Below are 14,829 nucleotides of genomic sequence, written 5' to 3'. Positions count from 1 at the left end.
ATGATGACCCTATTTTCTGACAGACTCAAGGCGCTTGCGCCGACACCTCCTCCCGCAGTCTTTGTGCGGCAAGTGGGGCTTCGCGCGTGCGCGGCGGGTAGGCGAGCGTCCCGCCCCCCTGGCGGATCATAGAGTTTAACGACGCGTTATAGAGAGCCTAACGCTTCTGCGCCTGGGTTGTGGAGGTTTCAGATAGTGGGACTGTAGAGTCCCGCTAAGAGGCGCCAGAGGAGCCCGGATAGCTGGTGCGTCACTATGCGGTTCTTCCAGCAGCCTTTACTTCAGACACTTAAACTTCCAAGATACCTTCCTTTTACAGTGATGTCAGCGGATGGACAACCGTCGGCCACTCAAGCTCTGTGACAGTATCCACATTACTTTTGAAAGATATATAAGCTTCTACTGTTATGACTTCTCACCTTCTTCCCTGGAGCGCCCTGCGTTTCTTTCTCAGTGTCAGTATCTTGCTGACCCTCAAGCTGGAGCTCAATTCTAATCTTCGTTGAAACTTACCCCAACTGACCTGACCCACTGTTGATCTCTTTCCCGGACTGCACAGTTAGCATTTACTATTCTGTGTCCTGTTCCCTAGTTCCCTCGGGACAGGTGCAATGGCTTAAATGTGATGCTGTGATACATAGTGGCGCTGAAGAAATTATGATAAACTGAAAGGTGTTCGGCTTGACCCCTGCCCTTCTAATAACTTAGAATCTTGCTGGAATGAATGAGAGCTCACATACATAAGATTCTTACAAAAAATTCTTTTGAGCAATGAACATGTCCGGTGTGTTAAGAATAAATTGGTTTTCTTTTTAATTGAACGATTTAAAAGATGAAAGGAGTTTCTTGTTTAATGGAACTGGGTAACAATCCCCAGAGTTGAGTATGAATCTGACCTCTGCCATTCACTGGCTGTATGACCTTGGTCAAGTATTTAACCTTTCTATTTGAAGGAAATACTATGATATATGTAAAATATCTAGTATAGTATTATAGGTGTTGTTGATGTACAGAAGATGTTAGTGTTTGAGGCCAAGGGCCAAGAAAGAATTCTTGAGATGTCTTTGGTGCAAAAAGGTGATTTTATTAAAACACGGAGACAGGATCTGTTGGCAGAAAGAAGTGCACTGGGTCAGGAAGAGTGGGCAATTATGTACTTGCAAATTGGAAAGGGGGTTAGGGACAGAACAAACCTCCAAGGTGTTTTGGAAACAAGGTTTCTAAGGCCCCGAGGGGGCTAGCAATTGTTAGGAAAGGTGTTTATTACTGTTTAGTAAACCCTCAGTCATGAGACCCTTCAGATGTGTATCGGTGGACCATATGCTTGGAAGATGATTCCTAACCTATATCTTGGAGGGGGGAGGGGTTAGAGATAAAGGGAGCTTCCAAAGGAATTTTTGTATGTTAAAGAACACCAACAGGGTCCTAGGGCTCGGGCTAAGATTGAATTTTGCCCTTAGCAAAGTGTCAATATTGAGGCAGTTGAGTCCCTAAAGGAATGTCACTCTCCTCGTTTCAAGGACTTGTCAATGGGCTGTAAGTAGTAAGGAAATTTAATAATTTTTCTTCTGACTTTGTTTTCCGTATTATCACCGTGTGGCAGAATGTTTAGTAGTTGGAACTCAGTTATAAGGAAGAATTTTAATGAGGATTTTGAAATACGAAAAGGGATATGCTTGGCTATATAAATGAATGTGTCAACTGATATTGATGTGTTGCATTCCTTCAAGCATTTTCAGGTCAATATCCCACATGATATTTATGACAACTGACAAAAGGTCTCTCCTTGACCACACTCTAGATAGGTTTCTCTGAACCCTGTTCTTGACTAGGCCTGCCAACCTTGGCCTATAAAGACCTGAGCAAATGCTACCATAGTTTCTAACAGCTCAAGACCACATCTCTAGGAAGACCCTAGGCCCTCCCAAAGTGCTGCTGTCTCAGAAAACTCAAGGTTGCCAAAAAATTTTCTGTCTGTTCCAGGCAACACCTGAAGATGGGGCCCCTGTCTCCCAGCCTCTGTGGGAGAGGAAAACTCTAATTTTCACAAGTCAGTTGGCAAACCCAGATGCATTTCACAGGGACCACCTCCCCTTCCTGCTTTTTGTAATTTATCTCTGGCCAGGCTCTACTGAGACCCCCTCACTCTCATGCCTATTCCTGTATTAGCCCTTTGAAAAGCCTAGTCACCTCTATAAAGAGGTTGAGTTAAATTTGCACTGGATGCTTTCCCTATTGTAATAGTAAATTACTGATTAAAATCTATCCTTACCACTTTAACTAGTGCCCAGGGTTACCCTAAGAAGCACGTTTCTGCCACGCTAGCATACTCAATAAAATGGCCAGTTGGTGTGTGTCATGGGAGAGACCAGCTTGTTTTCTCAGCTAGGTCTCTGAGTCCAAGTCAAAATAGTCCTTCTCCTAAGCATTTTTTTAAAGATTTTATTCATTTATTTGACAGACAGTGATCACAAGTAGGCAGAGAGGCAGGCAGAGAGAGAAGGGAGGAAGCAGGCTCCCTGCTGAGCAGAGAGTCTGACGCGGGGCTGGATCCCAGGACCCTGGGATCATGACCTGAGCCAGAGGAAGAGGCTTAATCCATTGAACTACCCAGGCGCCCCATCCTAAACAGTTTCAGGAGAGCAAAGTTAAGTATCTGTAGCCACCTGTACTGAAAGCGCCACTGGGTTCCTGAACCCTCTAAGCAGAGGGTTCTCCACCTCCACCTTTTGGAAATTGGGGGAGTTACTGGGAGTAATGGAGAACAGAAAGAAAAGCTCCAATGATCCTCAAAGGAGCGACTGGGAATATGTCAAGCTCTTTCTCATCTCAGGGCCTCCACTGCTACACTCTTCCTCTGCTCTGCACGACTGGCTCCTTTTCATCCTTTAGGCCACAGCTTAAAATTCACTTCTTCAGAAAGGCCTTGTCTGAACATTCTGTGTAACATAGCGCCCTTGGCATTTTAGAATGCATGGATCAGTTTGACAACACCTGCTGATTCATCTGAACATCACAGAAAGACAAGCAGACATACCTGTCTCCTGAAGTCATGTGATAGCAAGTACACAGAGCCACGGGGAAGTATTTGTTAAAAAAATTGAACCTGAAAGTTATCAAGCTACTAGATCTAAATCCTAGCTCATGGAAGTTAAAAAATCAGAAGGTAGAGGTACCTGTTAAATGAACACTGAGATTGCAATTAGCAAAATCCAGACTGGGGAGTTCTACTTAGAACTTAGAATTAGATCTATTCATCTAATTTGGATCCAATTTTCTTGAATAATCAGAAAAACTCATGAATGGTAACCAGATACTTTCAATATTAACTGGACATTTGATATTTAGCAAATTACTTCGAGTGAAATAATATGGGGGTTATGTTTTCTTGAAAGTATATTTTGAAGATATATCTGAAGTATTTATGACTGAAACCATAAGAAATTTGTGGTAGGAAGTTGGGTGGGAGAGAGTAGGGATGTATCAATGAGTCTAAATTTCATACTCTGTACCTGCACAGAGCCAGGCGTTTAGATATCATTTAATTTTTTTAATAGATCTTATTTATTTAAGAAAGAGAGAACATGAGTGGGAGGAGGGGCAGAGAGAAAAGCAGACTCCCCACTGAGCAGGGACCCCAGGATCATGACCAGAGCCGAAGGCAGGCGCTTAACTGACTGAGACACCCATTTAATTTTTAAATTAAATTTAATTTTTAATTTTTATTTAATTTTTAATTTAATTTAATTTTTTAAATTTAAATTTAATTTTAATTTTAATTTTTTTATTTAATTTTTTTAAATGAATAAATGACCATGACCTGCATCCTGGTTTCATTTCAGTAAATACCTGCATGACCTCAGGCAAGCAGGCTTTCTCTCCCGATTCCTTCTCTGCCAATTAAATGTTCTACACTATGATCTTGAGGATTTTTTTTTCTAGTGCCCACTTTCTGATTCTAAATGTAATATCTATTGTAGGTGTGAGTGATTGCAGGAGCCCTTCGGTAGTGGGGAGTCTGAAGACCAAGAACAACCATATCATCTCATGGCGTGATATTTATTTACCAATACCCCAGTATGTATTTGATCAGATGCCTGAGAAGCCTCACTTCTGGGATAATGTGCAAACATCGCAGAGCCTTCAAACCCTGCATCACCTCTATAAAGCCGCGCAGTGCTCCACGTCACCTCTCCAACTAGTTTGGGGATGCCTCATTATTTTGTAGAAATATGCATGCCCTCTTATGTTTTCCAGTTATTTCTAGTTCTTATCTCTTGGATTCACAGCCTTTAGGACTTGGCTAAAGGAGGAATAAAAAATACATTATTCATGATCTATGAAATTTATGGAGGGAGAAGCCAGGCTTGTTAATATTCTGTTCAAGCACCACTATGTTCTAGAAGTCTTTCTTGATCTCTTTCTTTCCTCTTCCTTCCTTCCTGCTCCACGCTGGGTTGGGTGTCTTGTCTTATCTTTCTATACCTGTTTACTTCTCTATCATTTCATGTCCTACATTGTTGTCTGCATTTCCATTTATGTGCCTGTCTCTCTAAGTAGGTTAAGTGCCTTTCTGGCAGGGACGATGTCCTTAATTTTGTTTTTTCCTAGCACAATGTGTGCACATCTATAAGGACTCAGTTTGCTGTATAAATAAATGAATGAATTTAGTCAAACCGTGAGCTTGAAGAAAGAATGAAGAAACAATATCATCATTGTCTATGCTTTATATCATAAGAACATTTATGGGAAGCGGGGAGGAGGGTTGGATGAGCCTGGTGGTGGGTATTATGGAGGGCACATATTGCATGAAGCACTGGGTGTGGTGCATAAACAATGGATCTTGGAACACTGAAAAAATAAAATTCAATAAAAAATTAGAACATTGATCACAATAAATGTACAAGTACAATAATTAAACCTTTTATTTATTTGGATGACTTACTGTTTCTTAACTGCTTTGAGCTGAAATGCCTCTAAATTTAATTGCTTACATAGTCAGACAGACTGGTTAGAGCAATTACAGCTGTGGGAACTCCCTTGGCTTCTCTTTTCAAAGAATGCAAATCACAGGAGGTTGTTGCTATCTACCCATTCATAACTACGATCTTCTAGAATGCCTCAGTAACAATTTATGAAGTTGTTTAATTTTACGCCAAATAACTTATCCCTTTTTAAGCTCACTGTCTTCTCTTCCACTCTTCCCTTTTATTTTAATTAAAAATATTTTAAGATTTTATATTAATTCCAATTAATGTACAGTGTTATATTAGTTTCAGGTGTATAATATAGTGATTCAACACTTACATACAACACCCAGTGCTCATCACAAGTGCACTTCTATTTTTTAAATCATTTTATTTATTTATTTGACAGACAGAGACCACAAGTAGGCAGAGAGGCAGGCAGAGAGAGCGAAAGGAGGAAGCAGGCTCCCCACTAAGCAGAGAGCCCAATGCAGGGCTCGATCCCAGGACCCTGGGATCATGACCGGAGCTGAAGGCAGAGGCTTTAACCCACTGAGCCACCCAGGCGCCCCACAAGTGCACTTCTTAATACCCATTCTCTATTTCACTCATCCCCTCACCCACCTCCTCTCTGGTAACCATCACTTTTTTCTCTGCAGTTAGAGTCCATTTCTTGGTTTCTCTCTCTCTTTTTTTTCTTTGCTCCTTTGTTTTGTTTCTTAAGTTCCACATATGGTTGAAATCATATAGTATTTCTCTTTCTCCGACTGGCTTATTTTGCTTAGCAATATATTCTCTAGTTCCATCCATGTCGTTGCAAATTGCAAGATTTCAGGGGCGCCTGGGTGGCTCAGTGGGTTAAAGCCTCTGCCTTCGGCTCAGGTCATGATCCCGGGGTCCTGGGATCCCCACAACCGGCTCTCTGCTCGGCAGGGAGCCTGCTTCCCTTCCCCCTCTCTCTGCCTGCCTCTCTGCCTACTTGTGATCTCTGTCTGTCAAATAAATAAATTTAAAAAAAAAACAAATTGCAAGATTTCATTCTTTTTTATGGCTAATATTTCATTGTCTCTATATAACACGTCTTCTTTTTTAAATTTAATTTTATTTTTTCAGTGTTCCAAGATCCATTGTTTATGCACCACACCCAGTGCTCCATGCAATACGTGCCCTCCTTAATACCCACCACCAGGCTCACCCAACCCCTCATCCCCCTCCCCTCCAAAATCCTCAGTTCATTTCTCAGAGTCTACAGTCTCTCATGATTCATCTCCCCCTCCAATTTCCCCCAATTCACCTTTCCTTTCCTTTTCCTAATGTCCTCCATGTAATTCCTTATGCTCCACAAGTAAGCGAAACCGTATGATAATTGACTCTCTCTGCTTGACTTATTTCATTCAGATTATTTCATAATCTCCAGTCCCATCCATGTTGATACAAAAGTTGGGTATTCATCCTTTCTGATGGAGGCATAATATTCCATTGTATGTATGGACCATGTCTTCTTTATCCATCGTCTGTTGAAGGGCATCTTGGTTCCTTCCACAGTTTGGCAATTGTGGCCATTACTGCTATGAACATTGGGGTACAGATGGCCCTTCTTTTCATTACATCTGTATCTTTGGGGTAAATACCCAGTAGTGCAACTTCAGGGTCATTGGGAAGCTCTATTTTTAATTTCTTAAGGAATCTCCACACTGTTTTCCAAAGTGGCTGCGCTAACTTGCATTCCAAGTTAGCGCAGTGTAAGAGGGTTCCCCTTTCTCCACAGCCTCTCCAGTTGTTTCCTGTCTTGTTAATTTTGGCCATTCTAACTGGTGTAAGGTGGTATCTCAATGTGGTTTTGATTTTAATCTCCATGATGACTAGTTATGATTAACATTTTTTCATGTGTCTGTTAGCCATTTGTATGTCTTCTTTGGAGAAGTGTCTGTTCATGTCTTCTGCCCATTTTTTGACATGATTATCTGTTTTTTGAGTGTTGAGTTTGAGGAGTTCTTCATAGATGTTGGATATCAGCCCTTTGTCTGTAGTGTTATTTGTGAATATCTTCCCCCATTCTGTGGGTGGTCTCTTTGTTTTGTCGACTGTTTCCTTCACTGTGTAGCTTTTGATCTTGATGAAGTCCCAAAAGTTCATTTTTGCTTTTGTTTCCTTTTCCTTTGGAGACATGTCTTGAAAGAAGTTGCTGTGGCCAGTGTTGAAGGGGTTACTGCCTATGTTCTCCTCTAGTATTTTGATAGATTCCTGCCTCACATTGAGGTCTTTTATCCATTTCGAGTTTTCTTTGTGTATGGTGTAAGAGAATGGTCAAGTTTCATTCTTCTATACATAGTTGCCCAATCTTCTTCATCCATCATCAACTGATGGACACTTGGGCTGCTTCTATATCTTAGCTATTGCAAATAATATTGCCATAAACATAGCAGTACATATGTCCCTTCAGTGTTTTTATAATCTTTGGGTAAATACTTGGTAGTGTGATTGCTGGGTCATAGGGTAGTTCTCTTTTTAACTTTTAGGAAATGTCCATACTGTTTTCCACAGTGGCTGCATCAGTTTGCATTCCCACCAATAGTGCACAAGGGTTCCTTTTCCTCCACATCATCGCCAACACTTATTGTTTCTTATGTTGTTGATTTTAGCCATTCTGACAGGTGTGAGGTGATATCACCTTGTGGTTTTGATTTGCATTTCTCTGATGATGAATGACATTGGGCTTCTTTTCATGTGTCTGTTGGCCACCTGTATGTCTTCTTTGGAGAAATGTCTGTCCATGTCTTCTGTCCATTTTTAATTGGATTATTTGTTTTTTGGGTGTTGAGTTATATAAGTTCTTTGTATATTTTGGATACTAACCCTCTATCAGATATGTCATTGGCAAATATCTTATCCCATTCCTAGACTACCTTTTAGTTTTGTTGATTGTTTTTGTTGCTGTGCAGAATTTTTTTATTTTGATGTAGTCCCATGAGTTTATTTTTGCTTTTGTTTCCCTTGCCTCAGGAAATGTGTCTAGTAAGAAGTTACTATGGTCAGTATCTGAAGTTACTGCTTGTGCTTTCTTCTAGGATTTTTATGGTTTCGGGTCTCACATTGAGGTCCTTAATCCATTTTGAATTTACTTCTGTGTATAATGTAAGAAAGTTGTCCAGTTTCATTCTTCTGCTTGGTGCTGGGCAGCTTTCCCAAAACCATTTGTTGAAGAGACTGTCTTATGCCCAATTGCATATTCTTTCCTGCTTTGTCAAAGATTAATTGACCATATAATTATGGGTTGGTTTTGGAGCTTGCTTCCTTCCTTCTTTCCTTCCTTCCTTCCTTCCTTCCTTCCTTCCTTCCTTCCTTCGTTTGTTTCTTTCTTTCTTTCAAGATCGATTTATTTACTTGAGGAGCAGTAGGGGCAGAAGAAGAGAATCTTCAAGCAGAATCCTTGCTGAGCATGGAGTTGGACATGGGTTCAATCCCATGACCCATGAGATCATGACCTGAGCTGAAACCACGAGTCAGATGCTTAACTGACTAAGCTACCAAGGTGCCCTTATTTTTTTTTATTCTATTCTATTGATCTATTTTTATTCTTGTGCCTCTTTTTATTACTCTAGTTTGTAATATAACTTGAAATCCAGAATTGTGATGCCTCCAGGTTTGTTTTTCATTTTTCAAAACGGTTTTGACTATTTGGGGTCTTTCATGTTTCCCCCCAAATTTTAGGATTATTTGTTCTCGATCTGTGAAAAATGTTGGTGGCATTTTGATAAGGATTGCATTAAATGTGTCGATTGCTTTGGGGAGTATAGATATTTTAACAATATTTGTTCTCCCAATCCATGAGCATGGAATGTGATTTCTGTCATGGAATTTCCATTTCTTTGTGTCATTTTCAATTTCTTTCACTGATGTTTTATAGTTTTCAGAGTACAGGTCTTTCACCTCTTTGGTTATGTTTATTTCTAGGTATCTTATTTTTGGTGCAATTGTAAATGGGATTGTTTGCTAGTTTCTCTTTCTGCTACTTCATTATTGATGTATAGAAATGCAACAAAAGAATTCTGTGCATTGATTTTGTATCTTGCGACTTTACTGAATTTATCAGTTCTAGCAGTTTCTTTCTTTTTTTTTTTTTTGGTAGTCTTTTGGGTTTTCTATATATAGTAGTATCATGTTATCTGCAAATAGTGAGCGTTTTACTTTTTTTCTTACTGATTTGGATGCCTTTTGTTTCTTTTTGACGTCTGATTGCTATGGCTAGGACTTCCAGTACTGTGTTGAATAAAAGTGAGAATGGATATCCTTGTCTTGTTCCTGTTGTACAGGAAAAGCTGTCAGTTTTTCCTCATTGAGGATGAGGTTAGCTGTGGGTTTTTCATATACAGCCTTTATTATGATGGGGTATGTTCCCTCTAAACCCACGTTATTGAGGGTTTTTACTATGAATGCATGTTGTACTTTGTCAAATGCTTTCTCTGTGTCTATTGAAATAGTCATATGGCTTTTATCCTTTCTCTTACTGATGTGATGTATCATGGTGATTAATTTGTGAATATTCTTGCAACCCATGAATAAATCTTACTTGATCATGGTGAATGATTTTTTTTAATGTATTGTTGGATTCAGTTTGCTAGTATTTTATTGAGGATTTTTGCACCCATTCATCAGAGATTTTGGCCTATGATTCTCTCTCTCTCTCTCTCTTTTGTAATGTTCTCATCTTTTTTGATATTAGGGTAATGCTAGTCCCACTAAATGAATTTGGAAGTTTTCCTTCCTTTTCTATTTTTTTTTTTTTTTGGAATAGTTTGGAAGAATGGGTATTAACTCTTCTTCCAATGTTAGAATTTGTGTGTGAAGCCATCTGGCCCTGGCTCTTTTTTGGGGGGGAGGGGAGGAGTTTTTTGATTACTGATTCAATCTTTTTGCTATTTGTTGGTCTGTTCAAATTTTCTATTTCTTCCTATTTCAGTTTTGGTAGTTTATATGTTTCTAAGAATTTATCCACTTCCAGGTTTTTCATATTTTTTCATAATATTCTTTTATAATTGTTTGTATTTCTATATATTTTTTAAAAAATTTTATTTATTTATTTGACAGACAGAGATCACAAGCAGGCAGAGAGGCAGGCAGAGAGAGCGGAGGAAGCAGGCTCCCCACTGAGCAGAGAGCCCGATGCGGGACTCGATCCCAGGACGCTGGGATCATGACCTGAGCCGAAAGCAGAGGCTTTAACCCACTGAGCCACCCAGGTTCCCTGTATTTCTATATTTTTAAAAATTCTCCTCTATCATTTTGTGACTTTATTTATTTTGAGTTCTTTCTGTTTTTTTTTCTTGATAAGTCTGGCTAGAGGTCTATCAAATTTATTGATTTTTCAAAGAACCAGTTTCTGGCTTTATTGATCTCTCTCTCTCTCTCTCTTTTTTAGTTTGTATATCATTTATTGTGTTCTGATCTTTATTATTTCCTTCATTCTACTGGTTTTAGGTTTTGGTTGTGTGTGTGTGTGTGTGTGTGTGTACGTGTGTGTGTGTTTTCTTTTAATAGCTCTTTTAGGTTTAGGGCTTGGTTGTTTATTTGAGATTTTTCTTGCTTCTTTGAGGTAGGCCTATATTGCTATAAACTTCCCACTTAGAATCACCTTTGCTGCACCCCCAAAGTTTTGGACCATTGTGTTTTCATTTTCATTTGTTTCCATGTGCTTTTTTATTTCTTCTTTGCATTCTTGGCTGACCCATTCATTGTTTAGCAGCATGTTATTTAACCTTCATGTATTTGTGGTCTTTCTGGATTTTTTTCTTATGGTTGACTCTTAGTTTCATAACCTTGTGGTCAGAAAAGATGTATGGTATGACTTTGATCTTAAATTTGTTAAGGCTTGGTTTGTGGCCTAATATGTCATCTATTCTGGAGAATGTTCCGTGTACACTTGAAAAGAATGTGTATTCTGCTATTTGGGGATGGAATGTTCTCAGTATATCTGTTAATTCCATCTGGTCCAGTGTGTCTTCAAAGCCTTTGTGTCCTTCTTGATTTTCTCTTTAAATAATCTGTCCGTTGTCGTAAGTGGGGTATTAAAGTCCTCCACTGTTATTGTATTATTACCAATTAGTTCCTTTATGTTTGTAATTAACTATTCTATGAAATTGATTGCTCCCTTTTTGGGTGTCTTACCTACAATTGTTATATTTTCTTATTGGATTGTCCCCTTTATAGTGTCCCCCTTATATAGTGTCCTTTTTGTCTTTTTGTTTTATTTTATTTTTTAAAAGATTTATTTATTTATTTTGAGAGAGAAGGATTGAGAGAGAGAGAGAGAGAGAGAGAACATTAATAGGGGAGAGGGACAGGAGGAGAAGGATAAGCAGAATCCCTGCTGAGCAGGGAACCTGATGTTGGACTTGATCCCAAGGCTCTGGGATCAGACCTGAGCTGAAGGCAGATGCTTAACAACTGAGCCACCCAGGCACCCTGATATATGCTGTCATATTTTACATCCTTTTATTCTGTGAGTTCCTTGACTGATTTTCTACAGAAATATTCATTTTTATATATTCGTATTTTATTGCTTTTGTGTTTCCTACCTTGATACTGTCACTTGGGTCTTTCTACTCAAAGAGTCTCCCTTAATATTTCTTGCGGGGCTGGCTTAGTGGTCATGAACTCCTTTAAGTTTTTGTTTGTCTATAGGAAATTCTTTATCTTTACTTCTATTTTGAATGATGGACTTGCTGGATAGAGTACTCTTGTCTGCAGATTTTCCCCATTCAGCACATTGAATATGTCATGGCACTTTCTTCTGTCTTGGAATATTTCTGCTGAAAAACCACTGATAGCCTGCAGGAGTTTTCCTTGCATGTTACTGTTTTCTTTTGTCTTGCTACTTTTAATTTTTTTCTTTTATTACTGTATTTTGCCAATTTAATTACAATATGTTATGGTGTGGATCTGCTTTTGTTGATTTTGTTTGGGGTCCTCTGGGCTTCCTGGATCTGGATATCTGTTTCCTTCCCCAGATTAGGGAAGTTTTCAGCTATTATTTCTTAAATAATTCTTAAAACAATAGTAATAATAATAATAATAATTTCTCATCTTTCTCTGGGACTCCTATAATACCAGTGTTATTACATTTTATAGAGTCACTGAGTTCCCTAAGTCTATTATCCTTTTGCATTTTTTTTCCATCTCTTTTGTTCAGTTGGATCACTTTCCATTACTCTGTCTTCTAGATTATTAATTTATTCTTCTGCTTCTTCCAGCCTGCTGTCTATTGCATGAAGTGTGCTTCTAATCTTGTTTATTGCACTCTTCATTTCTTTTCTTAATTTTTATTAACATATAATGTATTATTTGTTTCAGGGGTACAGGTCTGTGAATCATCAGTCTTACACAATTCACAACACTCACCATAGCATATACTCTCCCCAATGTCTATAACCCAGCCACCCTTCCCCCCTCCACTCCAGCAGCCCTCAGTTTGTTTCCTGATATTTTTTTTAAATTTATTTATTTGTTAGAGGGAGAGAGAGCGAGCAAGCACAGGCAGACAGAGTGGTAGGCATAGGCAGAGGGAGAAGCAGTCTCCCCGCCGAGCAAGGAGCCTGATGTGGGGCTCGATCCCAGGATGCTGGGATCATGACCTGAGCCAAAGGCAGCTGCTTAACCAACTGAGCCACCCAGGCGTCCCATTGTTTCCTGATATTAAGAGTCTCTTATGGTTTGTCTCCCTTCCCAGCCCCATGTTGTTTCATTTTCCCCTTGCTTCCCCCCAACCCCCCACCTTGCCTCTCAAATTCCTCATATAAGAGAGATCATATGATAATTGTCTTTCTCTGATTGACTTAATTCACTTAGCACAATACCTTCTAGTTACATCTACATCATTGCAATTTTGGTTTTTTTGATGGCTGCCATATATATATATATACGCATATATACATATACATATATATACATATATATATACACATATATATACGTATATATATAATCTTCTTTATCCATTCATCCGTTGATGGATATCTAGGCTCTTTCCATAGTTTGGCTTTTGTGGACATTGCTGCTAGAAACTTTTGGGTGCATGTGCCCCTTCAGATCACATTTGTATCTTTAGGGTAAATACCTAGTGTGATTGGTGGGTTGTAGGGTAGCTCTATTTTCAACTTTTGAGAAGCGTCCATACTATTTTCCAGAGTGGCTGTACTAGCTTGCATTTCTACCAACAGTGTAGGTGGGTTCCTCTTTCTCCACATCCTCACCAACATCTGTCATTTCCTGACTTGTTAATTTTAGCCATTCTGACTGGTGTGAGGTGGTATCTCACTGTGGTTTTGATTTGTATTTCCCTGATGCCAAGTGATGTGGAGCACTTTCTCATTGGTCTGTTGGTCATTTGGATATCTTCTTTGTAGAAATGTCTGTTCATGTCTTCTGCCCATTTCTTGATTGGATTATTTGTTCTTTGGGTGTTGAGTTTGATAAATTCTTTATAGATTTTGGATACCCGCCCTTTATCTGATATGTCATTTGCAAATGTCTTCTCCCATTCTGTCAGTTGTCTTTGGTTTTGTTGACTGTTTCCTTTACTGTGCAAAAGCTTTTGATCTTGATGAAGTCCCAATAGTTCATTTTTGCCCTTGCTTCCCTTGCCTTTGGTGATGTTTCTACAAAGAAGTTGCTGCAGCTGAGGTTGAAGAGGTTGCTGCCTGTGTTCTCCTCAAAGATTTTGATAGATTACTGTCTCACATTGAGGTCTTTCATCTATTTTGAGTCTATTTTTGTGTGTGGTCTAATGAAATGGTCCAGTTTCATTCTTCTGCATGTGGCTGTCCATTTTTCCCAACATCATTTGTTGAAGAGACTGTCTTTTTTTCATTGGACATTCTTTACTGTTTTGTCGAAGATTAGTTGACCATAGAGTTGAGGGTCCATTTCTGGGCTCTCTATTCTGTTCCATTGATCTATGTATCTGTTTTTGTGCTGATACCCTACTGTCTTGCTGATTACAGCTTTGTAATAGAGCTTGAAGTCTTGAATTGTGATGCCACCAACTTTAGCTTTCTTTTTCAACATTCCTCTGGCTATTCGGGGTCTTTTCTGGTTCCACATAAGTTTTAGGATTATTTGTTCCATTTCTTTGAAAAAAGCTGATAGGGATTGCATTAAGTGTGTAAATTACTTCAGGTAGCATAGACATTTTCACAATATTTGTTCTTCCAATTCATGAGCATGGAATATTTTTTCATTTCTTTGTGTCTTCCTCAGTTTCTTTCATGAGTACTTTATAGTTTTCGGAGTACAGATTCTTTGCCTCTTTGGTTAGGTTTATTACTAGGTATCTTATGGTTTTGGGTGCAATTGTAAATGGGATCAACTCCTTAATTTCTCTTTCTTCTGTCATGCTGTTGGTGTATAGAAATGCAACCAATTTCTGTGCATTGATTTTATATCCTGACACTTTACTGAATTCTTGAATGAGTTCTAGCAGTTTTGGAGTGGAGTCTTTTGGGTTTTCTACATAAAGTATCGTATCATCTGCAAAGAGTGAGAGTTTGACTTCTTCTTTGCTGATTCAGATGCCTTTTATTTCTTTTTGTTTTCGGATTGTTGAGGCTAGGACTTCTAGTACTATGTTGAATAGCAGTGGTGAAAGTAGACAGCACTGCCATGTTCCTGACCCTAGGGGAAAAGCTCTCATTTTTTCCCCATTGAGAATGATATTCGCTGTGGGGTTTTCTAGATGGCTTTTATGATGTTGAGGTATGTACCCCTAACCCTATACTGTGAAGTTTGGATCAAGAAAGGATGCTGTACTTTGTCAAATGCTTTTTCAGCATCTATTGAGAGTATCATATGGTTCTGATTCTTTCTT

Source organism: Martes martes (genome assembly GCF_963455335.1).
Source record: "Martes martes genome assembly, chromosome: 2".
Classification (NCBI taxonomy): domain Eukaryota; kingdom Metazoa; phylum Chordata; class Mammalia; order Carnivora; family Mustelidae; genus Martes; species Martes martes.
Note: the sequence above shows the minus strand (reverse complement) of the source record.